The 26333-nt window shown below is 49.9% G+C and overlaps 2 long non-coding RNA genes across 2 annotated transcripts; one reads left to right on the top strand and one right to left on the bottom strand.

Annotated features, from left to right (window-relative positions):
* LOC307214357 lies at positions 1-26333 on the top strand. The gene is made up of 2 exons (XR_013837968.1): positions 1-346; positions 25496-26333. It is a non-coding gene; the product is annotated as an uncharacterized lncRNA (long non-coding RNA).
* LOC307214497 lies at positions 20994-25134 on the bottom strand. The gene is made up of 3 exons (XR_013838159.1): positions 25067-25134; positions 21105-21205; positions 20994-21029 (listed from the first exon to the last, which is right to left on the bottom strand). It is a non-coding gene; the product is annotated as an uncharacterized lncRNA (long non-coding RNA).

The raw sequence follows: 26333 nt of genomic DNA, 5'->3' as shown, positions 1-26333 counted from the left end.
ATACTGCCAGGGAGATAAAGCCCATCATGACTCCCCGTCGCCTCCAGACGATCCATCGATCTCCCGTAGATACAGTATCAGCAATTAGCGACATGAGCTCCAGAAATAGCTTGCCACATTCCAGAGCTGATGCACGCTCTATCAGCAGAATTCACACAGCGAAAGATGCACGCAGGAGAGCATTATTTAGAAGTTTATTCAGCGTTGGTCAGAACAAAGGAAAAAACATGACTGCCTGCTTGCGTGTTCAGGCACAGAGAGAGAAACGAAAGCATAGACACAACAGAAACTTCCTGTGAACAGGAAATACGCAGACTGTGACTCACAAAGCCTGCTCCCTTTTAAGGTGGAACGGAAATATCCTAACATGTCAACATTTCCATGCCTAGTTATGAAGTGTTGATAGAGAATCGTTGTTATGGAGAACATAAAGGCTCCAGTGAGCAGTAGATAATTCACTTAACAAAAAGTCATCCCTATTTAGTAGTAAGCACTGAACTGTAGTGAACATTACCAACTCCAGTGATTTGGAGTAGGAAGAGAATTGAAAATACAGGCAGGAAATGGAAAAGACAGCAAGGGGAAAAGAATGCTGTCAGAGCTGCCTCCAGGTCCCAGCTCACAGAGGACCAACGCTAGGCTGCAGTTATGTACAAAAGTCTTTATTGAGATTCAGTTTCCATTTTAAAGCTGCAGCGTGCAGCTCTACGTCTCGACCTTAGACCGGCGAAGTCCCGTCTGAGTCTCCTCCCCTTCCACACCAGTTTAAGACCCTCGCCTTGCTCCACCTCTTCCTAAGTTCCTTTCTCCTCTGGGCCCTCCTGCCCGCTAGGGTCTCATCCTTCCTGGACTCCTCTGACGCTGACCCTGACGATTCTTGCCCCTCCTTCCGGCGGGCTTTAGGACCTGGTTCCCTATCCGCGCTACCTTCTGTGCCGCTCGCCTGTACCTTTGAACTTGGCGCGCGCGCCCAGCCTGCAACTTTCCTCTTGACCGTTAACTCGCTCTCCGATGGAGGCGTGGCCAACCCTGACTCATCTTCTCTCGCTGGTGGTGCATATGTGGGCTCTGACACCTGGAACTCCTCCCCCCCACTGCGCTCTGGTGGGGAAGCTGGTCCTGATTTCCAACTGCTGCTCTGGGAGTCCCCGCTGGCCCCTTGCTTCTGGGGTGTCCCCCTTGGGTCGCCCCTTGCCCTGCCCATCGGCGCCCCCTTCTGTGAATCTTCCGATTCGCTGGAGAGACTCATGGAATCTCTCGGGCTGCTGTCATATTCTCCTACGCTGCCCTCGGATTGCTCCCCCTCGCTCTCCATCTCTTCTCCTCCCTGCGCTCCCGCTGAGTCCCTGACATCCATCCCCCCCTCGAAGCCCCCCCTTCCCCCCTCCCTCTCTTCTGGCATGGGTTCCGGGTGCTCCAATGCTGTGGGGGTGCATGCCGGATACCGGTTTTTCCCCCTGGCATGCTGCCAGTCCGTGACGGGTACATCGACGTTGCTCTCCTCCGCTTCCATCTCGTTGCCGGCGTGCTTGAACCCAGGATCCTCCCCCAACGCGTCCATGCCCCCTTGTTCCCCCATTTCCTCTGGAGAGTCTGCGTGCCAGGGCCCTCTGAGCAGTCCCCTGCGCCACTCCTCCTCGGGTTGGGTGTCCCACCAATAAGAGCGTTCCGCACCCAAGTCTGAGAACGACCCCTCCGGCGAGGTAGTCTCTGGAACCGTCTCCTCAGCCGAGGAGAACCCCTGAAACGTACTGGCTGAGAGTGTGGGAGTGAAAAGATATTCATCAAAATAATCCTCCGGCATGGGCCTGTGTGGGCAGAGTGCGTGGAACTCGTCTTTGAGGTAGTGCTCCTCCACCGCATAGTACGGCACCCAGCTGTTGGCGCTGGCCGGGGCACCTTCCCTTGCGATGAGATATTCGACCCCCTCTTCCCCCCATCTCGAGTCCAAAATCTCCGTTACCTCGTTGAGTGGCCCCGCCCTCGGCGACCCCCCTGTCCTGGGTGCGTCACTAAGCGGACTGGGAGCCGTCCCTGGCTCCTGAAACCTGTGAGGTGCCTTGTAGGGCGTTAGCACCGATCTATGAAAGACCGGGTGCATTCTGGAACCCTCTGGTAGTGTCAAACGGAAAGCCACTGGGTTGATCTGTGCCTCGACTAGGTAAGGGCCCAGCTGCTTGTGTCCTAGCTTCTTCTTAGCTAAGGATCTGGCCGGCACTGCCTGGGCCGCTAACCAGACCCAGTCCCCTACCCGTATGTCCTCCCCCACTCTTCTGTGTTTGTCTGCTTGCACCTTGTATGCGTGTTTTGCTAGGTCTAACTGTCTACGGAGCTGTTCATGGACCTCCTGTAACTCCTCTGCCAATGCCTCTGCTCCCTGCGGCTCCCCCTCCCCCTCTTTCTCTAAGCCCGGGAAGGTCCTGGGATGTCGCCCGTTGTTGGCGAAAAACGGTGTCACCCCCGTGGACACGTGTTGTGTGTTGTTGTAGGCAAACTCGGCCAGGGGCAGGTAGTCCACTCAGGTCAAGGGCTGCTGGTTAGCGTAGCATCTCAGGTACTGCTGCATGATGGCGTTGACCCTCTCCGCTTGTCCGTTGGTCTGCGGGTGTCTTGCTGACGCTAGGTTGACCTTGACGTTCAGGATTCCCATCAGCTTCCGCCAGAAACTCGAGATGAACTGGCGCCCCCGGTCGGACAGGATTGACCGTGGCAGGCCGTGCACCTTGAACACGTGGTCTATGAACAGCTTGGCTGTCTGTTCCGCTGTGGCCACCTTCGCGCAAGGAATAAAGTGCGCCATCTTGGTGAACATGTCGACTACCACGAGTACTGCTGTTTTGCCCCTCGAGCTGGGCAGGTCAGTGACAAAGTCCAAGGCCACCCTCTCCCACGGTTCGGACGAGGTCTGTAGCGGTTCTAACAGTCCCGCCGGCGGTCTGTGTACTGGTTTGGCCCTTTGGCATGTGTTGCACCTCGTGACGTAATCCGCGACTTCTCCCCGCATCTTGAGCCACCAAAAGTCTCTGGCTACTAATTCCACCGTCTTTTCCTTGCCGAAATGTCCGGCGCTGGGTGCGTCGTGTAGCTGTTGCAGTACTGTCGCGCGGAGTTCATCTCCCGGTACGTAGATGGCCCCCTTGCGGAGGAGCAGTCCGTCGCGTATCTGGAACTCGTCGTCCTTCGCCGTGCCGCTGCGCACCTCCTCCATCTTGGATCGCGCGAAGGAATCTGTTCGCAGCTCGCGTCGTATCGCTTCCAGGTCTACGGTGGCTGAAGCGCATGCCCACGCCTTGGGTGCGAAAATGTGTTTGGCCGCTACCGGTGCTGCTTCCTCCAGATACTGCGGCTTCCTGGATAGCGCATCAGCCATGATGTTGTTGTCTCCGGGGATATATTCTATCCTGAAGTCGAAATCCGCAAAGAACTCCGCCCAGCGGATGTGTCTCTGGTTCAGGAATCGCGCCGTGCGCCAGTACTCCAGGTTCTTATGGTCTGTGCGAACTTGCACCGTGTGTTTGGCTCCGATGAGGAAGTGCCGGCACGCCTTGAATGCTGCATGAATGGCCAGCAACTCTCTGTCCCAGATGGTGTAGTTCTGCTCCGACTTGCTGAGTTTCCTGGAGTAGAAAGCACACGGCCTCCAATCCCCTTGCGGGTCTTGCTGCAACAGGACTGCCCCCACGGCTCTGTCGGAGGCATCCGTCTCCACCCTCATGGGTTTGCTGGGGTTCACATGCAGCAGTTGTTCCTCGGAAGCGAAAAGACGCTTGAGTTTCTGAAAAGACTGCTCCACCTGCTCCGTCCAGATGAACTTCTTCTTCTTGGAGCTGAGGGTGTCCGTGATGGCCGCCGTCTGCATAGCAAAACCCTTGATGAACTTGCGATAAAAGTTAGCAAAGCCGACAAACCTCTGGACCTCCTTCCGATTGCGCGGGCTCTTCCAGTCCAGTACTGATCGTACCTTGGCGCTGTCCATGGCGATTCCCTTGTCGGACAGCTTGTAGCCCAGGAAATCCACCTCCGTCATGTCGAACTGGCATTTCTCCAGTTTGGCGTAAAGCCTGTGCTCCCGTAGTCTTTGCAGGACTTCCTTGACATCTCTCTCGTGAGCCTCCTGCGATTCCGAGAAGATCAGAATGTCGTCGAGGAAGCAGACGCACTTCTTGTAGAGGAGCCCCGCTAACACGTGATGCATGAAGGCTTGGAAACAGTGGGAGCCATTTTGTAAACCGAAAGGCATAACCCTATACTCATAGGTGCCCAAGGGCGTGAACATGGCCGTCTTCCACTCGTCGCCCTCCCGCATGCGTATAAGATTGTACGCCCCTCGTAAATCCAGCTTGGTGAAGATGCGTCCCTTCCTCACCGTCGCGAGCAAGTCGTCGATCTTGGGCATCGTGAAAGCCGTAGGCTTGGTTTTCGAGTTTAAAATTCTGAAATCAACTACCAGCCTCTTTTGGGGCGTGTCTTTTTTCTTCACAAAGAACACAGGACTGCCCCCCACTGCTTTGGATTCTCGGATGAAGCCCCGCTTCAAATTGTGATCTATGAACTCCCTGAGCTCTTGCAGTTTGTCTTCAGACATGGAGTACAGTTTTCCGGTCGGCAGCGTTGCCCCCGGCAGGAGGTCAATCTTGCAGTCGTAGGGTCTGTGGGGAGGCAGCTTGTCCGCTTCCTTCTCGCAGAAGACCTCCAAAAACGCCTTGTACTTGTCGGGTACCGCTTGCAGCATGCCCAGTTGTAGCTGTGGGTCATCCTCTCGCCCCTCGTCCTCCTGGTTAGTCATGATGCAATGTTCTGCGCAGTAGGAGGAGCAGAAGGTCAATTTACGCTGGTACCATGCCAATGCCGGGCTGTGCCTGTCCAACCAGCTCATGCCCAACACTATGGGCGTGTCTGACAGTTGGGTGACGTTGAAGCTGATGACTTCGCGGTGATTTCCAATGTGCATCACCATTGGCGGCGTTTGCTGTACCACCTGTCCCCCCAGCAATTCTCTTCCATCGACTGTCACTACTTTCAGGGGCATCGTGGCAGGCAGGAGCGCTATGCTATGTTGCTTGATGAAATCCACTCCTATAAAGTCTGCATTGCTACCAGAGTCAATGGTAATAGGGACTTCCATGGTGAGCCCATTGGGAAGCTGGAGTGTTGCGGTGAGCTGCACCACTGGTTTGGGCGGGAGGGGGCTGTGGGCTGTAAGATTCCTGGGGACTGCTTCACTGATTCGTCTGGCTGGGCCCCAGCGGCTCTGCTTCCAGCCAGACTTCGTCGTTTCCCTGCTGTGGTTCTCTCTGCTGAACTGCTTCTGTTACTTTTGCTGAGGCTGCATTGTGCTTGTGGAGCCTCTGGGGGCACTCTTTTGCCATATGCTGAGCACTTTCGCAGATGTAACACTTCCTGTTCCCTCTAGGAGGCTTCACCTTGGCTGCTCCTGGTGTGAGGGCTCTGGTCGCTGACTGAGCCTTGGCACCACCTATCTCCATCGGCTCCTCTCCCCCTCCCAGTGGAGGCGTGGATTGAGCGCGCGCTGAGTCTCTGGGGAAGAAAGGAGGTGCCCTTGCTGGCGTGCGTCCCCAACGCCCTTCATCTTTGCTCCAGGGACGTTCTTCTAGCCTCACACCAATCGTCAGCGCCTTCTGGACCACTTCTTGAGTGCTCCGTGGCCTCTCCCCCCTTGCGATTTCGTCTTTCACAGCCCCGTTGAGCCCCTCCCAGAACAGGTCCCTGACGGACGCTGAGTCTTTTTCCCATCCCAGCGCGTTGACCAATGCAAAAAAGCCGGAATGATATTGCCTTACAGTGGCTCTGCCTTGTTTCAAACCGTGAATCTCTTTTCTAGCGACATCCACATCTATCTCCGATAAAAAACAATCGTCCATCGCCTTAATGAAGGCTTTTGCGTTTTGGAGGGCTGGATCATTATCTCTCCACAGATTGCGCAACCACGCTTTAGCTTCTCCATGGAGATGCGTTAGTATGAAGCCTACTTTCTCCTGCTCATCTCTAAAGTCCTTCTCCAGCAACTTTAGCGCAAAAACTACGTCTGCTCTGAAGTTAGGATATTGCTGCAGACTACCATCGAAATGCGACACCAGGCTCCCCCCTCTCTTCCCGAGCCCGATCCCTTCTGATTTGGCTGCCGGTGGCCCCTGTTTAGTCAACATTTCCAACCTGTTTTGCAGATCCTTGCAGACAGCATCTGATTCCTCTTCTCTCCTCCTTGCCGCTCGTATTTCTGCGTTAAGTTGTACCACGGCATCTTGCAAAGCTGCCAGTCGTTCTTCTGTAGTCATCTTGTGCTGCTTTTGTGAGCTCGCGAAGCACCAATCTTCGCCCCTCGCTGCGTCCTCTCACGTTGCGAGGTTCTTTGAAATCAGAGACGGGACTTACTGTCAGAGCTGCCTCCAGGTCCCAGCTCACAGAGGACCAATGCTAGGCTGTAGTTATGTACAAAAGTCTTTATTGAGATTCAGTTCCCATTTTAAAGCCGCAGCGTGCAGCTCTACGTCTCGACCTTAGACCGGCGAAGTCCCGTCTGAGTCTCCTCCCCTTCCACACCAGTTTAAGACCCTCGCCTTGCTCCACCTCTTCCTAAGTTCCTTTCTCCTCTGGGCCCTCCTGCCCGCTAGGGTCTCATCCTTCCTGGACTCCTCTGACGCTGACCCTGACGATTCTTGCCCCTCCTTCCGGCGGGCTTTAGGACCTGGTTCCCTATCCGCGCTACCTTCTGTGCCGCTCGCCTGTACCTTTGAACTTGGCGCGCGCGCCCAGCCTGCAACTTTCCTCTTAACCGTTAACTCGCTCTCCAATGGAGGCGCGGTCAACCCTGACTCATCTTCTCTCGCTGGTGGTGCATATGTGGGCTCTGACACCTGGGACTCCTCCCCCCCACTACGCTCTGGTGGGGAAGCTGGTCCTGATTTCGAACTGCTGCTCTGGGAGTCCCCGCTGGCCCCTTGCTTCTGGGGTGTCCCCCTTGGCTCGCCCCTTGCCCTGCCCATCGGCGCCCCCTTCTGTGAATCTTCCGATTCGCTGGAGAGGCTCATGGAATCTATCGGGCTGCTGTCATATTCTCCTACGCTGCCCTCGGATTGCTCCCCCTCGCTCTCCATCTCCTCTCCTCCCTGCGCTCCCGCTGAGTCCCTGACAGGCGGCTTCAATGGAATTCATGGGACCAAGAAGCTCTCTGGGATGATAGCCCAACCCATGCCATTGCCCACAATTACCTTTTGCCTCTTTTTCTCCTTCCAAGTAAATACCACTAATTAGTTCATCTTCAAAAGGTTACACTTCAGACTTGGAGCAGCTCCCTGAGCAAGGATAGCTAGCTGGTTGTTTTTTACAGAGAGTGAAAGAGAGGCAGCTGCTTAGACAGTGACAGAGAGAGAGAAGATGGGAAGAAATCTGTATGCATTCTTTATGGCAAACCTTTCCCAATATTGCTACCAGAGGGAAAAGGGCTGTGAATAATGGATATGATTTTGTGCATCAGAAAGATTAGGATGAGGTCATTTCTCTAACAAAATTCTAATGATGAGCATGTACAAGTAATTTTGACAGACTGTTGGTATACATAGGAAATACAATTAACCTCCACTCATTAGAAGCTCTTAAATCTGGACTTATTGTAGACAAGCTTTAGGTCTCCCCTCATTAGGGACCTACAAGCAAAGTGTACCCAATATGGTTGCTAAGCAGCATAAGAGGATGCACTTGGCAAAGCTTGTCTGGATCCTTGGCAATCACTCAATGAAGAGAGATAGCATCACCGCTGAGAATGCAGCGCATGCTCACCCTCTGTCCACAAGCACACTGCACTCTCTGGAGCTCAGAAAAGTATGCCACACCAGAAATCAAACAGTGATTCTTATAGCGCTGCATGGAACTCCAGCAATGCAAAAGTGACTTTGACAGCAATGATTGCTGCCAGTATGTATGAATTAGTCCAAAGTGTGACCAACATATAACAGGCTTCATTCCCACCAGCTGTTTTTCTTTTATAGATACATTTGTGGTCTCCTTAAAGAATCTTATAAGTTCACTCAGTTCCTGCTTTTCTATGCAGCCGGATAATGCATAGCTCACATTCCTAAGATTCCACCTGAGCCACAGATGGCCATGCAATGGAATTTCACAAATCACAAGGACGGAAGTTCAAGGAAAAGATGCTAAAACATGAAGAGAAGTCTACCAGCCATGGATAATTTTCTTTAATACAAATATAACTTAGTCATACTTAATGCTTTGTTTATTTCCTTTTTTTAAAGATATTTTATTTGGTTTTACAGGGAAAAAAAATAATAGCCACAAAAATGTAAGAAAACAAAAACAGTCACAAATACACATAAAACAGATAGGAAGAACAAAGTACAGAAAAAAGAAAATTCCTTTAAAAAATAAAAATTCCAACTTTTAAATTCATGTTTACAAAACTTTCTTTCTTGACTTCCTCACGCCTCCCTTTTTGTGTTCCCCTTTACCCAATCAGATACAGCAAATCCTTACCCTCTTTCAAAACTCATTTCTAATTATTAAAATCATTCTATTATGTCTCCGATCTTTCCTTCTTATGTTTAAACACCTTTAACATATTATTTACTTTTGACATAATATAACTTAGTCTTTCACCCTTTTTCTATTACCTTTTTACATAGTTTTTAAACCTATATCACTAATACCATATTATTTTTATATCCAACATCCTTTTAACCTTCATAAACTTTACAATGTTTCTGCAGATAGTCTTTAAACTTCTTCCAGTCCTCTTCCACCACTTCTTCTCCCAGGTCTCGGATTCTGCCGGTCATTTCTGCCATCACCATATAGTCTATTACTTGCATCTGCCATTCTTCCAAGGTGGGCAAATCTTGTGTCTTCCAATGCTTTGCGATAAGTATTCTTGCTGCTGTTGTTGCATACATAAAAAAGTTCTATCTTTCTTTAATACCAATTGGCCGACTATGCCCAAGAGAAAGGCCTCTGGTTTCTTAAGGAAGGTATATTTAAATACCTTTTTCAGTTCATTATATATCATCTCCCACAAAGCCTTAACCTTTGGGCACGTCCACCAAAGGTGAAAGAATGTACCCTCAGTTTCTTTACATTTCCAACATTTATTATCAGGTGATAAATTTTAGCAAGCTTGACTGGGGTCATGTACCACCTATAAATCATTTTCATAATATTCTCTCTTAAGGCATTGCATGCCGTAAACTTCATACCAGTGGTCCACAACTTTTCCCAGACAGCAAACATAATGTTATGACCTTCTTGTTCTAATATCTCCCAATATTTCGGCCATTTGGCCTCCATATTGAGTCTTTTCAGAGCCTTTGCTTCCATGGGTGACAACCACGTTGGGGTCTTATTTTCCAGTAGATCTTTATACCTTATCCAAACATTAAATAATGCTTTCCTGACAATATGGTGTTTAAAAGCTTTGTGCGCTTTAACCTTGTCGTACCACAAATATGCATGTGTCAGAGCTGCCTCCAGGTCCCAGCTCACAGAAGACCAACGCTAGGCTGTAGTTATGTACAAAAGTCTTTATTGAGATTCAGTTTCCATTTTAAAGCCGCAGCGTGCAGCTCTACGTCTCGACCTTAGACCGGCGAAGTCCCTTCTGAGTCTCCTCCCCTTCCACACCAGTTTAAGACCCTCGCCTTGCTCCACCTCTTCCTAAGTTCCTTTCTCCTCTGGGCCCTCCTGCCCGCTAGGGTCTCATCCTTCCTGGACTCCTCTGACGCTGACACTGACGATTCTTGCCCCTCCTTCCGGCGGGCTTTGGGACCTGGTTCCCTATCCGGGCTACCTTCTGTGCCGCTCGCCTGTACCTTTGAACTTGGCGTGCGCGCCCAGCCTGCAACTTTCCTCTTGACCGTTAACTCGCTTTCCGATGGAGGCGTGGTCAACCCTGACTCATCTTCTCTCGCTGGTGGTGCATATGTGGGCTCTGACACCTGGGACTCCTCCCCCCCACTACGCTCTGGTGGGGAAGCTGGTCCTGATTTCCAACTGCTGCTCTGGGAGTCCCCACTGGCCCCTTGCTTCTGGGGTGTCCCCCTTGGGTCGCCCCTTGCCCTGCCCATCGGCGCCCCCTTCTGTGAATCTTCCGATTCGCTGGAGAGGCTCATGGAATCTATCGGGCTGCTGTCATATTCTCCTACGCTGCCCTCGGATTGCTCCCCCTCGCTCTCCATCTCCTCTCCTCCCTGCGCTCCCGCTGAGTCCCTGACATCCACCCCCCCCCTCGAAGCCCCCCCTTCCCCCTCCCCCTCTTCTGGCGTGGGTTCCGGGTGCTCCAATGCTCTGGGGGTGCATGCCGGATACAGTTCTTCCCCCCTGGCATGCTGCCAGTCCGTGACGGGTACATCGACGTCGCTCTCCTCCGCTTCCATCTCGTTGCTGGCGTGCTCGAACCCAGGATCCTCCCCCAACCCGTCCATGCCCCCTTGTTCCCCCATTTCCTCTGGGGAGTCTGCGTGCCAGGGCCCTCTGAGCAGTCTCCTGCGCCACTCCTCCTCGGGTTGAGTGTCCCACCAATAAGAGCGTTCCGCACCCAAGTCTGAGACCGACCCCTCCGGTGAGGTAGTCTCTGGAACCGTCTCCTCAGCCAAGGAGAACCCCTGAAAAGTACTGGCTGAGAGTGTGGGGGTGAAAAGATATTCGTCAAAATAATCCTCCGGCATGGGCCTGTGTGGGAAGAGTGCGTGGAACTCGTCTTTGAGGTAGTGCTCCTCCACCGCATAGTACGGCACCCAGCTGTTGGCGCTGGCCGGGGCACCTTCCCTTGCGATGAGATATTCGACTCCCTCTTCCCCTCATCTCGAGTCCAAAATCTCCGTCACCTCGTTGAGTGGCCCCGCCCTCGGCGACCCCCCTGTCACGGGTGCGTCTCTAAGCGGACTGTGAGCTGTCCCTGGCTCCTGAAACCTGTGAGGTGCCTTGTAGGGCGTTAGCACCGATCTATGAAAGACCGGGTGCATTCTGGAACCCTCCGGTAGTGTCAAACGGAAGGCCACTGGGTTGATCTGTGCCTCGACTAGGTAAGGGCCCAGCTGCTTGTGTCCTAGCTTCTTCTTAGCTAAGGATCTGGCCGGCACTGCCTGGGCCGCTAACCAGACCCAGTCCCCTACCCGTATGTCCTCCCCCACTCTTCTGTGTTTGTCTGCTTGCATCTTGTATACGTGTTTTGCTAGGTCTAACTGTCTACGGAGCTGTTCATGGACCTCCTGTAACTCCTCAGCCAATGCCTCTGCTCCCTGTGGCTCCCCTTCCCCCTCTTTCTCTAAGCCCGGGAAGGTCCTGGGATGTCGCCCGTGGTTGGCGAAAAACGGTGTCACCCCCGTGGACACGTGTTGTGTGTTGTTGTAGGCAAACTCGGCCAGGGGCAGGTAGTCCACCCAGGTCGAGGGCTGCTGGTTGGCGTAACATCTCAGGTACTGCTGCATGACGGCGTTGACCCTCTCCGCTTGTCCGTTGGTCTGCGGGTGCCTTGCCGACGCTAGGTTGACCTTAACGTTCAGGATGCCCATCAGCTTCCGCCAGAAACTCGAGATGAACTGGCGCCCCCTGTCGGACAGGATAGACCGTGGCAGGCCGTGCACCTTGAACACGTGGTCTATGAACAGCTTGGCTGTCTGTTCCGCTGTTGCCACCTTCGCGCAAGGAATGAAGTGCGCCATCTTGGTGAACATGTCGACTACTACGAGTACTGCTGTTTTGCCCCTTGAGCTGGGCAGGTCAGTGACAAAGTCCAAGGCTACCCTCTCCCACGGTTCGGACGGGGTCTGTAGCGGTTCTAACAGTCCCGCCGGCGGTCTGTGTACTGGCTTGGCCCTTTGGCAGGTGTCGCACCTCGTGACGTAATCCGCGACTTCTCCCCGCATCTTGGGCCACCCAAAGTCTCTGGCTACTAATTCCACCGTCTTTTCCTTGCCGAAATGTCTGGCGCTGGGTGCGTCGTGTAGCTGTTGCAGTACTGTCGCGCGGAGTTCATCTCCTGGTACGTAGATGGCCCCCTTGCGGAGGAGCAGTCCGTCGCGTATCTGGAACTCGTCGTCCTTTGCCGTGCCGCTGCGCACCTCCTCCATCTTGGAGCGCGCGAAGGAATCTGTTCGCGGCTCGCGCCGTATCGCTTCCAGGTCTACGGTGGCTGAAGCGCATGCCCACGCCTTGGGTGCGAAAATGTGTTTGGCCGCTACCGGTGCTGCTTCCTCCAGATACTGCGGCTTCCTGGATAGCGCATCAGCCATGATGTTGTTGTCTCCAGGGATATATTCTATCCTGAAGTCGAAATCCGCAAAGAACTCCGCCCAGCGGATGTGTCTCTGGTTCAGGAACCGCGCCGTGCGCCAGTACTCCAGGTTCTTATGGTCCGTGCGAACTTGCACCGTGTGTTTGGCTCCGATGAGGAAGTGCCGCCACGCCTTGAAGGCTGCATGAATGGCCAGCAACTCTCTGTCCCAGATGGTGTAGTTCTGCTCCGACTTGCTGAGTTTCCTGGAGTAGAAAGCACACGGCCTCCAATCCCCTTGTGGGTCTTGCTGCAACAGGACTGCCCCCACTGCTCTGTCGGAGGCATCCGTCTCCACCCTCATGGGTTTGCTGGGGTTCACATGCAGCAGTTGTTCCTCGGAAGCGAAAAGACGCTTGAGTTTCTGAAAGGACTGCTCCGCCTGCTCCGTCCAGATGAACTTCTTCTTCTTGGAGCTGAGGGTGTCCGTGATGGCCGCCGTCTGCATAGCGAAACCCTTGATGAACTTGCGATAAAAGTTAGCAAAGCCGACAAACCTCTGGACCTCCTTCCGATTGCGCGGGCTCTTCCAGTCCAGTACTGATCGTACCTTGGCGCTGTCCATGGCGATTCCCTTGTCGGACAGCTTGTAGCCCAGGAAATCCACCTCCGTCATGTCGAACTGGCATTTCTCCAGCTTGGCGTAAAGCCTGTGCTCCCGTAGTCTTTGCAGGACTTCCTTGACATCTCTCTCGTGAGCCTCCTGCGATTCCGAGAAGATCAGAATGTCATCCAGGAAGCAGACGCACTTCTTGTAGAGGAGCCCCGCTAACACGTGATGCATGAAGGCTTGGAAGCAGTGGGAGCCATTTTGTAAACCGAAAGGCATAACCCTATACTCATAGGTGCCCAAGGGCGTGAACATGGCCGTCTTCCACTCGTCGCCCTCCCGCATGCGTATAAGATTGTACGCCCCTCGTAGATCCAACTTGGTGAAGATGCGTCCCTTCCTCACCGTCGCGAGCAAGTCGTCGATCTTGGGCATCGGGAAAGCCGTGGGCTTGGTTTTCGAGTTTAAAATCCTGAATCAACTACTAGCCTCTTCTGGGGCGTGTCTTTTTTCTTCACAAAGAACACAGGACTGCCCCCCACTGCTTTGGATTCTCGGATGAATCCCCGCTTCAAATTGTGATCTATGAACTCCCTGAGCTCTTGCAGTTTGTCTTCAGACATGGAGTACAGTTTTCCGGTCGGCAGCGTTGCCCCCGGCAGGAGGTCAATCTTGCAGTCGTAGGGTCTGTGGGGAGGCAGCTTGTCCGCTTCCTTCTCGCAGAAGACCTCCAAAAACGCCTTGTACTTGTCGGGTACCGCTTGCAGCATGCCCAGTTGTAGCTGTGGGTCATCCTCTTGCCGCTCGTCCTCCTGGTTAGTCATGATGCAATGTTCTGCGCAGTAGGAGGAGCAGAAGGTCAATTTACGCTGGTACCATGCCAATTCCGGGCTGTGCCTGTCCAACCAGCTCATACCCAACACTATGGGCGTGTCTGACAGTTGGGTGACGTTGAAGCTGATGACTTCGCTGTGATTTCCAATTCGCATCACCATTGGCGGCGTTTGCTGTACCACCTGTCCCCCCAGCAATTCTCTTCCATCGACTGTCACTACTTTCAGGGGCATCGTGGCAGGCAGGAGCGCTATGCTATGTTGCTTGATGAAATCCACTCCTATAAAGTCTGCATTGCTACCAGAGTCAATGGTAATAGGGACTTCCATGGTGAGCCCATTGGGAAGCTGGAGTGTTGCGGTGAGCTGCACCACTGGTTTGGGCGGGAGGGAGTCTGTGGGCTGTAGGATTCCTGGGGACTGCTTCACTGACTCATCTGGCTGGGCCCCAGCGGCTCTGCTTCCAGCCAGACTTCGTCGTTTCCCTGCTGCGGTTCTCTCTGCTGAGCTGCTTCTGTTACTTTTGCTGAGGCTGCATTGTGCTTGCGGAGCCTCTGGGGGCACTCTTTTGCCATATGCTGAGCACTTTCGCAGATGTAACACTTCCTGTTCCCTCTAGGAGGCTTCACCTTGGCTGCTCCTGGTGTGAGGGCTCTGGTTGCTGACTGAGCCTTGGCACCACCTATCTCCATCGGCTCCTCTCCCCCTCCCAGTGGAGGCGTGGATTGAGCGCGCGCTGAGTCTCTGGGAAAGAAAGGAGGTGCCCTTGCTGGCGTGCGTCCCCAATGCCCTTCATCTTTGCTCCAGGGACGTTCTTCTAGCCGCACACCAATCGTCAGCGCCTTCTGGATAACTTCTTGAGTGCTCCGTGACCTCTCCCCCCTTGCGATTTCGTCTTTCACAGCCCCGTTGAGCCCCTCCCAGAACAGGTCCCTGACGGACGCTGAGTCTTTTTCCCATCCCAGCGCGTTGACCAATGCAAAAAAGCGGGAATGATATTGCCTTACAGTGGCTCTGCCTTGTTTCAAACCGTGAATCTCTTTTCTAGCGACATCCACATCTATCTCCGATAAAAAACAATCGTCCATTGCCTTAATGAAGGCTTTTGCGTTTTGGAGGGCTGGATCATTATCTCTCCACAGATTGCGCAACCACGCTTTAGCTTCTCCATGGAGATGCGTTAGTATGAAGCCTACTTTCTCCTGCTCATCTCTAAAGTCCTTCTCCAGCAACTTTAGCGCAAAAACTACGTCTGCTCTGAAGTTAGGATATTGCTGCAGACTCCCATCGAAATGCGACACCAGGCTCCCCCCTCTCTTCCCGAGCCCGATCCCTTCTGATTTGGCTCCCGGTGGCCCCTGTTTAGTCAACATTTCCAACCTGGTTTGCAGATCCTTGCAGACAGCATCTGATTCCTCTTCTCTCCTCTTTGCCGCTCGTATTTCTGCGTTAAGTTGTACCACGGCATCTTGCAAAGCTGCCAGTCGTTCTTCTGTAGTCATCTTGTGCTGCTTTTGTGAGCTCGCGAAGCACCAATCTTCGCCCCTCGCTGCGTCCTCTCACGTTGCGAGGTTCTTTGAAATCAGAGACGGGACTTACTGTCAGAGCTGCCTCCAGGTCCCAGCTCACAGAGGACCAACGCTAGGCTGTAGTTATGTACAAAAGTCTTTATTGAGATTCAGTTTCCATTTTAAAGCCGCAGCGTGCAGCTCTACGTCTCGACCTTAGACCGGCGAAGTCCCGTCTGAGTCTCCTCCCCTTCTACACCAGTTTAAGACCCTCGCCTTGCTCCACCTCTTCCTAAGTTCCTTTCTCCTCTGGGCCCTCCTGCCCGCTAGGGTCTCATCCTTCCTGGACTCCTCTGACGCTGACCCTGACGATTCTTGCCCCTCCTTCCGGCGGGCTTTAGGACCTGGTTCCCTATCCGGGCTACCTTCTGTGCCGCTCGCCTGTACCTTTGAACTTGGCGCGCGCGCCCAGCCTGCAACTTTCCTCTTGACCGTTAACTCGCTCTCCGATGGAGGCGTGGCCAACCCTGACTCATCTTCTCTCGCTGGTGGTGCATATGTGGGCTCTGACACCTGGAACTCCTCCCCCCCACTACGCTCTGGTGGGGAAGCTGGTCCTGATTTCCAACTGCTGCTCTGGGAGTCCCTGCTGGCCCCTTGCTTCTGGGGTGTCCCCCTTGGGTCGCCCCTTGCCCTGCCCATCGGCGCCCCCTTCTGTGAATCTTCTAATTCGCTGGAGAGGCTCATGGAATCTATCGGGCTGCTGTCATATTCTCCTACGCTGCCCTCAGATTGCTCCCCCTCGCTCTCCATCTCCTCTCCTCCCTGCGCTCCCGCTGAGTCCCTGACAGCATGCCATCCAAACGCATTGTTAAAAACTTCCAAGTCCAAAATGTCAGTGTTCTCAGAAGCAGCCAGTCTTTCAACCAGCAGAATGCTGCTGATTCATAGTAAAGTTTTAAGTCTGGCAGGGCAAACCCCCCTCTTTCCTTCACATCAGTTAATATTTTAAATTTTATTCTGGGCTTTTTGCCCTGCCAGACAAATCTAGAAATATCTCTCTGCCATCTCTTGAAACAATCCATCTTGTCCACAATCTGCAAAGTTTGAAACAGAAATAACATTTTTGGCAATACATTCATCTTTATAACTGCAATTCGACCCAACAAGGAAAGCTTCAATTTAGACCATATTTCTAAATCTTTTTTAACTTCTGACCAGCATTTCTCATAATTGTCCTTAAATAAATTCAAGTTTTTAGCTGTCATATTAATCCCCAGATATTTCACTTTCTTAACTAGGGTCAAACCAGTCTCATTCTGAAACCTTTCTTTTTCGATCTGCGTTAAATTTTTCTCTAAAACCTTGGTTTTTGACTTGTTCAATTTAAATCCTGCCACATGACCAAATTCTTGAATCAGTTCTAATACCCTTTTCATACTAGATTCTGGCTCCTGTAGTGTCAAGACTAAGTCATCTGCAAAAGCCTTCAATTTGTATTGTTTGGCTCCGACCTGAATTCCTTTAATCAGACGGTCCCTTCTAATCTGTCAGGGACTCAGCGGGAGCGCAGGGAGGAGAAGAGATGGAGAGCGAGGGGGAGCAATCCGAGGGCAGCGTAGGAGAATATGACAGCAGCCCGAGAGATTCCATGAGCCTCTCCAGCGAATCGGAAGATTCACAGAAGGGGGCGCCGATGGGCAGGGCAAGGGGCGAGCCAAGGGGGACACCCCAGAAGCAAGGGGCCAGCGGGGACTCCCAGAGCAGCAGTTAGAAATCAGGACCAGCTTCCCCACCAGAGCGCAGTGGGGGGGAGGAGTTCCAGGTGTCAGAGCCCACATATGCACCACCAGCGAGAGAAGATGAGTCAGGGTTGACCACGCCTCCATCGGAGAGCGAGTTAACGGTCAAGAGGAAAGTTGCAGGCTGGGCGCGCGCGCCAAGTTCAAAGGTACAGGCGAGCGGCACAGAAGGTAGCTCGGATAGGGAACCAGGTCCTAAAGCCCGCCGGAAGGAGGGGCAAGAATCGTCAGGGTCAGCGTCAGAGGAGTCCAGGAAAGATGAGACCCTAGCGGGCAGGAGGGCCCAGAGGAGAAAGGAACTTAGGAAGAGGTGGAGCAAGGCGAGGGTCTTAAACTGGTGTGGAAGGGGAGGAGACTCAGACGGGACTTCGCCGGTCTAAGGTCGGGACGTAGAGCTGCACGCTGCGGCTTTAAAATGGAAACTGAATCTCAATAAAGACTTTTGTACATAACTACAGCCTAGCGTTGGTCCTCTGTGAGCTGGGACCTGGAGGCAGCTCTGACATAATCATATTCAGCAGCACCTCCAGGACCAAAATAAATAATAATGGAGAGATAGGGCAACCCTGTCGTGTTCCTTTTTCTATCTTAAATTCTTCAGTCACCACATTGTTAACTATCAATTTAGCTTTTTGTTCTGAATAAATTGCACTTATACCATTTTCAAACCCTTGTCCAACCCCCATTCCCTTAAGATTTTTCTTCATAAAATTCCAGGAAATATTATCAAAGGCCTTCTCCGCATCAATAAAGATTAAGGCTGCTTTTGTATTAATGTTCACTTGTAATATCTCCAAAATATCAATTATATTCCTTGTATTATCAGACAAGTGTCTACCTGGGAGAAAACCTGCCTGATCCTTATGAATCTCTTCAACTAATACTTTTTTTAATCTGTTAGCTAAAATATCGGCAAAAATTTTATAATACACATTTAAAAGGGATATGGGACGGTAGTTCTTAAGTTGTGTCTTTTCAGACTCAGATTTCGGTATAAGTGTAATGAAACCTCTTTCCACGACTCCGTCGCCTTCTTCCCCTCCATGATTTCGTTACAAACCTCCTTTAATGGTTGAATTAGATAGTCTTTCAAAGTTTTATAATACTTGGAGGTTAGCCCGTCCGGCCCTGGAGACTTGCCCAGCTGCATGTTCTGAATGGCACCTTCAATCTCCTGTTCTGTAATTGTGTGATTCAACATCATCTTTTTTTCTTGAGATATTTTTTGTTAACCATTAGATCTTAAAAATTGGTCTATATCAGTCTCTTTCTGTGGCCCTTGTGTCCTCTAGAGGGACTGTAGCCATCTTTGCAGTTACACTTTAACAAGCCCTTTTCCAAAATTTTCAAAAGTGCCCCTTAAAGACTAACAACAGTTGCAAAACAGTTGTAAAACGTAGGAGAAACCTTTAAAATGCTTCCCTTCTGCAGAGTTACACACAATTACAATGTCTCTAAGTCGTGCGACACTGAAGAAAGGCAAAGCTTAAATTTTTTTTCCAAATGCTGCAACTGAATAAACTGAGAAACTAGGGACTGAACTGCAATGGCTTAGATTCCTTCAGAACCCCAAGTCTGACTCTGGCTTTTAGAGGAGACCTGGAGTATCCCTTATCTCTTTTTTCAGGAACCCTGGGACCCTCATCATCTCCAAGACTCCCAGCTTCAAACTGTTGGTTTGGGGGGTTTTTTGTGTGTTTTTTTTTTGGCCATCCAGTCTGATAAGACCTTAAATGGGGAAGAATTTCAGTTATGAAAATGAATGTATTGCCAAGAATGTTATTTTTGTTTCAAACAATACCCGTGGTCAGCGGAGAGGGACACTTCAAACAATGGCAAAAAGATATTTCCAAATTTATCTGGCAGGGAAAGAAACCAAGGATTAAATATAAACTATTAACAGATACCGCTGCCCCCCCCAAAAGAGGTGGCTTCTCTCTGCTGGATTTGAAATTATACTATGAAGTGTCATTTCTCTGCTGACTACGGGAGTGGATAACTTTTAAAAATACAGATATCTTAGACCTTGACAACAGATTTGGTTGGCATGCATATTTATGGTATGAGAAGACCAAAGTGCATAAAGTGTTTTTGAATTATTTGGTAAGAAAAGCAATTTATGGACTATGGGGAAAATATAAAAACCTGTTAGAGAAGAAGACATCATGGTGGCTTTCACCAGTGGAAGCGATATCCCTGAAAAAGACTAATGCAAAAGGTGAATGGGCAACCTATAGAGAGTTGCTCATGGAAGTAGAGCAACAATTGAAATCGAAAAGTTTTGAGGATATAAGACAGTAACAGACTGGTTGCAATATCATCAATTAAATGATGTGTTTAAAATAGATAAGAAAATTGGATTCAGTAAAGAAATGTCAAGGTTTGAAAAATATTTAATGGAAAATAACATGAAGTTACTTTCTAAAATGTATACCGTATTTTTCGCTCTATAAGACACACTTTTCCCCTCCTAAAATGTAAGGGGAAATGTGTGTGCATCTTGTGGAGCGAATGCAGGCTCCATGGCTTCAGCGAAAGCAACGCGAAGCCTCTGGAGCACAGTGGGAGCTCCTGCTGTGCTTCAAAGGCTTCACGTTGCTTTCGCTGAAGCCAGGAGAGCAAGAAGGATCAGTGCGCACCAATCCCTCTTGCTCCTGGCTTCACTTTGCTGGAGAGGTGCTGTGCATCTTTCCCTCTCTGCTCAGCACCCCTTCAGCGAAGCTGGAGGAGAAATGGAAGGGGCTCCACTTCTCCTGCCGCTTCGCTGAAGGGGCGCTGCACAGAGAGGGAGAGAATTTTTTTTTCTTGTTCTCCTCTAAATCTAGGTGTGTCTTATGGTAGGGTGCATTTTATAGAGCGAAAAATACGGTAAATTGTTGCTAGAGTGGCGTACCAAAGACGAAGTAGTTAAATCGGTAATGATACATTGGTCACAAGATATTGTCAAAACCTGGCTCTTCAGGATCCAGCAAACGAGGCAGGAGATGGGGCAGGAGAGGAGAGTCAGCTGGCAGAAGAGAAAGAAGGCTTGGCTTTCCAACCCCCCCCCCCGCAGATTCCGCAACCCTCCCTTTCTAGACCTGGCACTCCATTACCGGTGGAGGGGAGAGGGCTAGAAGAAAGCCCAGAAAGCAGTCTGCCAAGGGTGACTCTTGTGACTCCGGAACCACTCTCTAGCAACAGTGATTGAGAGCCAATTAACGCTCTCAGTCCGAAGTCCTGACGTTGGGCAAACCTACAGGAAGAACGTAAGCACAGAGGCAGACTTAAGGGGTTTTGGTGCCAATCTTGTTGGAAACGTAACCACAAAGACTCCGATTAGGACATCTTTGATGTATGATGGATATGTGTGAGAGCAGCTCTGTGAATATGCTCGTAAATAAAGCTTAATTGAATTGATAACCGTTCACATGCTTGCTGGCAGGGCTGTCTTAAGCAAATGTGGTGCCAGGGTGTGAAGATCCACCCAGCGTCCCCCCCCCCAGGTTGCCCAGTCCCAGGCGTACAGGAGGGTGGAGCTAGCCGGCTGCCTCAGCGTCTTGCTGGCTCGGTTGCCCCCGAACTTGTGGCGCAGAGCCACCTGCAGCAGAAGAGCCCGTCACAGCGCTCCGACTGATGGGCGGGCTCTTCCCCAGACTCAACTGTCAGGCCCCGGACTCTCGGCCTGGTGCCCCTGAAAGCCTGGCGCCCAGGTGCCCTGCACCCCTAGCACCTATGGGTAAGACGGCCCTGCTTGCTGGACTGTTCGCTGCTAAAAATCATTATAGATATTGGGCACAACATCCAATTTTCATCTTGGGAAAAGTTATGGAGGGAGGATTTAAAATTTATAGCATGCTGTGCATTGAAGGAGAATTATATGAAAATGATGTATCGGTGTTATTTAATGTCAGGCCTGGTCGTTGTCCTCTTCAGATCACCACACAAACACTTCTTGTTCTTTTATAACTTTTTATTGTGTATTAACAAAATAATCTTATAAACAGTTCTTAACTATTTATATCAGAGTCACTTATTTCAGATACCTTCTGAGCTCTGCTTCTCTGTGACCAGCCACTCTCAAAATGGCGAAGGCGCCTTTCCCTTCGTTTTCCCGTTCTTTTTTCTAACCACCTGGCTAGAGCTGGCTTGTACCTCCCCTCCTCCGAATCTGAGCTAGAACTTAACCCTTGCCTTTCCTGTGAACAGCCGGTCCCTCCCTGTTGTTCCTCTTGCTCCGTTCTATTAGATTCACTGCTCTCCTTCCTGTCAGTATATGGAAACATCACCGCTGCAGACAGTTTGTTGACATCACTTGATGCGCCTATCTGTGGGAAAGAAGAATTTCCCAGGACGTTCACAGGCTGGATAAGTCTTTGTGAAGAGTGTAACTTGAAACCTTCTGTGTGCGCATGTTCAGGAAGTTTGTCAGACCTGCTAGAAGAACTGAACTGAAAGGACATGTTTTTCTCTAGTGCTGTAATGTCAGAAAGAAACATCATGTAAACAGATTTCTGACTTATTTTCTTTCCTCTGCGGAAGCAGGAGGGAGGGGTTGTGCATTTTGCCCATGCTTGGGAAAATGTCGCCTATCAAAATCTCCCTGGTCTGTCTGGATATCAGACAAGCTCCGAGGACAGTGAGAGGGGCCAGCAAGTAAGTAAGCAAGCTCCGAGGACAGTGAGAGGGGCCAGCCTCTATGGTGGGGGCTTGCAAACCAACAAGTGGTAGCAGAGGATGGTTGCAACAACAAGACAGCTGAGCACCAGGTGGGTGACTTTTTTTTGCTGATAAGCAGCGATCCACGGACCTCTGCGATGCTGATTTATGGCTGGATGGTGAACGTGAATTGAAGAGTCTTCGGTTCCCTGAGAAAAAGGCTCCTGTTTTGGATAAAACAGAGCGGAAAGCAGCCGCATGCTTCGCATTCCAGAGCTGATAAGAAGTTCCGTTACTAAGTGACAGGTCGTGAGTACTTTTTGAGCTAAATTTATGGGCTGGTTAGCTTAAAGAGCATAGAGAGAATAGAAGCTTCAGAAACGAAAGCAAGGCTGGGTGTTTTTCAGTGATGCTTGTTGTAAAACTGTTGGAAAGGGACTTTCTGAAGCAGTTTGCTGATTGCTGTTGGATTGCAGCGAAGGCTTATTGTTTACAGATTCTCGGAAAGGGAAAATTCCAGGCAGCTGGGCTGACTGCCAAGTGCAAGCAGCTTGTAAACAGCCCAATAGACTATTGGATTTTCCAGCTTGTAGCTGAAGCTGCAGCTTGGGATTAAATATGGCTATGTTCTCTCAGAAACTGAATAGCCAAAACTGGCTAGAATGGTCATTTGCAATGGAATTTTTGCTGGTGGGAGAGCAATTATGGGACTTAGTCCAAACTCCACAGCCTGTTGCTGTACAAGCACAGGGGGAGAAGGCTGCAGTTCAAAGTGAATTGAAGCAGCGTGTCCTGAGAATTTTGGCAGAAAATGTGGACGCTTATCTTGAGCCAGTCCTAAAGGGTGCAGAAGAACCAAGGGTCGCTTGGGAGTCACTCCGCAAAGCTTGTGAAGCTGGGATGGGAAGCAAGGACTGAGAATTGGTTGCGCCAAAGGGGGAGAGCCAAGATGAAGCTAGCCAAATTCTTGAGAGCTCATTGAAAGCTGGGAGGAGCTTTGAGCCACAACAGGGAAGTGAAGGGACTGTTGCTGCTGTTGCTGTTGATGATCCTAGCACTGCTGCAATGGCTGTTGCTGATGGGGGGAGTGAAGTTCGGAAATCAAGCACCCCCACTACTATTGCTACAGAGGAGAAAGCTGTAACTCAGAACGCTGTTCGTCAGGAGACACCACATCAGGAGAAAGGAGCTAGAGGGAGCTCTGTACAGCCTGAGGCTTCAAACAAAGGTCGTACCCAGTCCCAGGCAAAATCAGATATGGCTTTGATGTCACTAAAAGCCACATCATCCATGGAGAACTCATTTGTTATAGACACAGGATGCACGCAACACATGACATCACGCCAGGAACTGTTTTCTACGTTTGAGAAGCAATGCTTCACTATGAAACTGGCCAATGGTCAGGAAATGGAAGCAACTGGGATCGGAACTGTGTATCTAGAAAGCCTGAACTTGACTATAAACAATGTTTATTTTGTTCCAGGTTTAAAGTACAATCTGTTGAGTGTATCTCAAATCACTAAGAAGAAACTGGTGTTATCCTATGATGAGGAAAGCTGCAAAATCTACAAAGATGGAGAGCTGTATCTTTCTGCCAGAGAGAAAGATGGACTGTATCTGTTGACATTTGATGAAAATGATTATAAAATGTGCACAGCATGTGAATCTAAAATGCTTTCTCTTGCAGGTATCTCGAAAGAAGACACTAGAGGAAAGGCAACAAAGATAAACAGTGTTTTTCAGCGAGTGTATGCTGATGTAATTGGTCCTTTAGCACCATCTAGAGGCAATGCAAAGTACTATCTTGTATTTGTTGATCATTTTTCTCAATATGTATGGATTTACATATTGAGATCTCCCAGAGAAACCTTAGAAAGGTTTAAGGAGTTTTGTGATAAGGTTAAGAATGTTCATGATGCTAAAATTGATTTTCTTTTCACAGATGAGAAACCAATTTTTCTTTCACAGGATTTTCAGGATTTCCTGGAGAAGCAAGGGATAGAGCACAAGGTTGCTGTTTCAGAGGCTGCATGGAACAAAACTGTGTGTGTAAAAGTGAACAAAGAGTTGCAAAATGGCATGAAGGCACAATTGCTGAGTTCACACTTGCCACATGAGTATTGGGCTGAATCTTTATCATGTTTTTGTTACTCTTGGGTGAGAAAGGTTTCGAAAGGTATGGAATGTTCTCCTTTTGAGAGGCTATTCCACAGAAAACCTTCTGTCTCACATTTTAAGGTTTTTGGATCTCAAATCAGGACGGAAACTCCAGATGGGGTGAAGAATGCCAAAGGCATTTTTGTGGGTTATGAGAAGGGTCTCTACAGAGTAATTTTGTCTGAATCTGGTCAGGTGATTCTCACAAAATTTCTAGAGAGTGCTCCTGGACAGGAGAGAGTAATTTTTCACATATTTCCCACTGCTGATGATTCAGATGATGAATTTGATTATTCTGATTATAGTGATACTGAAAGTGACACAGAAAGCTCAGAGAGTTCTGTTGACACAGTTATTGAGAAAGGTTCACACACAAAAGCTAGACATTCACAGGTTAAGGATTAACCACTGTTTACTATTGGAACTGGTTCTCTGAAAAGTCCTGAGACTGAACCAGTCAGCAAAGAGGATCAGCACCTCATACGCAGGTCTGAGAGAATCACAAAGGGCGCACCACCAAAGAGGTATTCTCAAGAGTTTGCTAGTTCAGCTATTGCATGTGTTACTATTGTTGACAACTCAAGCCATGTTAAAGGTGTGGCTAAGTCAGAGACAAAGACACAACAGAGAGTTGCTAAGCATAACACAACGTTCCCTAACCAAGGTAATGCAGAAGCACTCATTCCTTGGAAGTCAGACAACCAGAGAGTTACATTGGTGAAACCAGTGGTGGGTAGTTCCAAGGTTGGAACTGAAATAACAGGGGATTGTTATATGTATAACAACTGTTTGTTTTCTTCTCTGGATCAAGCTTTGTCCGCAGCTAATGATGATTCATATGGGGGAGGATGTCAGTATATGGAAACATCACCGCTGCAGACAGACAGTTTGTTGACATCACATGATGCGCCTATCTGTGGGAAAGAAGAATTTCCCAGGACGTTCACAGCTGGATAAGTCTTTGTGAAGAGTGTAACTTGAAACCTTCTGTGCGCATGTTCAGGAAGTTTGTCAGACCTGCTAGAAGAACTGAACTGAAAGGACGTGTTTTTCTCTAGTGCTGTAATGTCAGAAAGAAACATCATGTAAACAGATTTCTGACTTATTTTCTTTCCCCTGTGGAAGCAGGAGGGAGGGGTTGTGCATTTTGCCCATGCTTGGGAAAATGTCGCCTATCAAAATCTCCCTGGTCTGTCTGGATATCAGCCAGAGGAGGTTACCGGTAAGCAAGCTCCGAGGACAGTGAGAGGGGCCAGCCTCTATGGAGGGGGCTTGTAAACCAACACTTCCCCCCTTGGGGAATGCTTTCTCCCTCTGATAAACTGAAAACTCCTAACTCTTCCCTGACATCATCCCTGCCAGGGAGACATAGGCCATCACTGCATCCACGTCGTCTCCGGACGTCGGTCGATCTCCCGTAGTCACGCAGTATCAGTTATTAGCGACACGAGCTCAGGAAAATACCTTCCACATTCCTGGGCTGATGCACACTCTATCAGCAGAATTCACACAGCAAAAGTAGCACTCAGCAGGAGAGCATATTTACAAGTTTATTCAGCGTTGGTCAGAACAAAGAAAAACATGACCGCCTGCTTCGGTGTTCTGGCGCAGAGAGAGAGAGAGACAACAGCTCTATCGAAACAGAAACATCCTGAGAAAACAGGAAATGTGCAGACTCTGTGACACACAAAAGCCTGCTCCCTTTTAAGGTGGAACGGAAATATCCTAACATCCTCCCCCTTTCCGTGTAACCTGTAGTACCTGTGGTTCAACCCAATTGCAACCTCTGTACGTAAACCTTAAGTTGTTCTCTGTTAACAACCTTAGACAACAGATCAGCAGGAATCTCATTTCCTGGCATGTAGGACACCCGAATGAGTCCTTTCTGAATACACTCTCTTGCACGATGTAGCTTAATCTGCAAGTACTTGGTTCTTTGCTTGCAACTCTCTGAGTTCAGCAAAGCCAAACAAGATCTATTGTCTTGATACACTTGTATAGGACATTTCACAGAAACCCCGATGTCCTTAAACAGTTGCATCAACCATTCACAATCCATGAGTGAAAATGACAGAGCATTGAGTTCTGCTTCACAGGAACTTAAGCTTACTGTTGTCTGCTTTTAGCACAACCAGTCAAACAGACAGTGGTTGTACATGTAGCATACTCCAGAAGTGCTTGTACCATCCGTTGTGTCACTTCCAAAACTAGCATCTGCAAAGATTTCAAGACCTCCAGTCTTCTGACTGGTGAACCTCAGCCTGTAGTGCATAGTCCCTTTCAAATAGCGGGCTATACGCTTCAGAGCTTTCCAATCCTGAACAGTAGGATTGTTAGCATGTCTGCTAAGCAGGTTAGTGCTTACAGCAATGTCAGGTCTTGAGCATCTAGCAATGAAATTCAACTTGCCTAGAATGCATCTGTACAGCGTAGTGTCAGAAAACGCTTCAGCAGTACTGTCCACCTGGTAACCTGTCACCATCGGTGTGTCTGCTGGGTTTGCATCAACCAAATTCAACCTGGTTAATACATCAGCAATTTTCTGTG

The sequence above is a fragment of the Podarcis cretensis genome, assembly GCF_951804945.1.
Source record: "Podarcis cretensis genome assembly, chromosome: 4".
Classification (NCBI taxonomy): Eukaryota; Metazoa; Chordata; class Lepidosauria; order Squamata; family Lacertidae; genus Podarcis; species Podarcis cretensis.
Note: the sequence above shows the minus strand (reverse complement) of the source record. Positions and strands in the feature narration are given on the sequence as shown.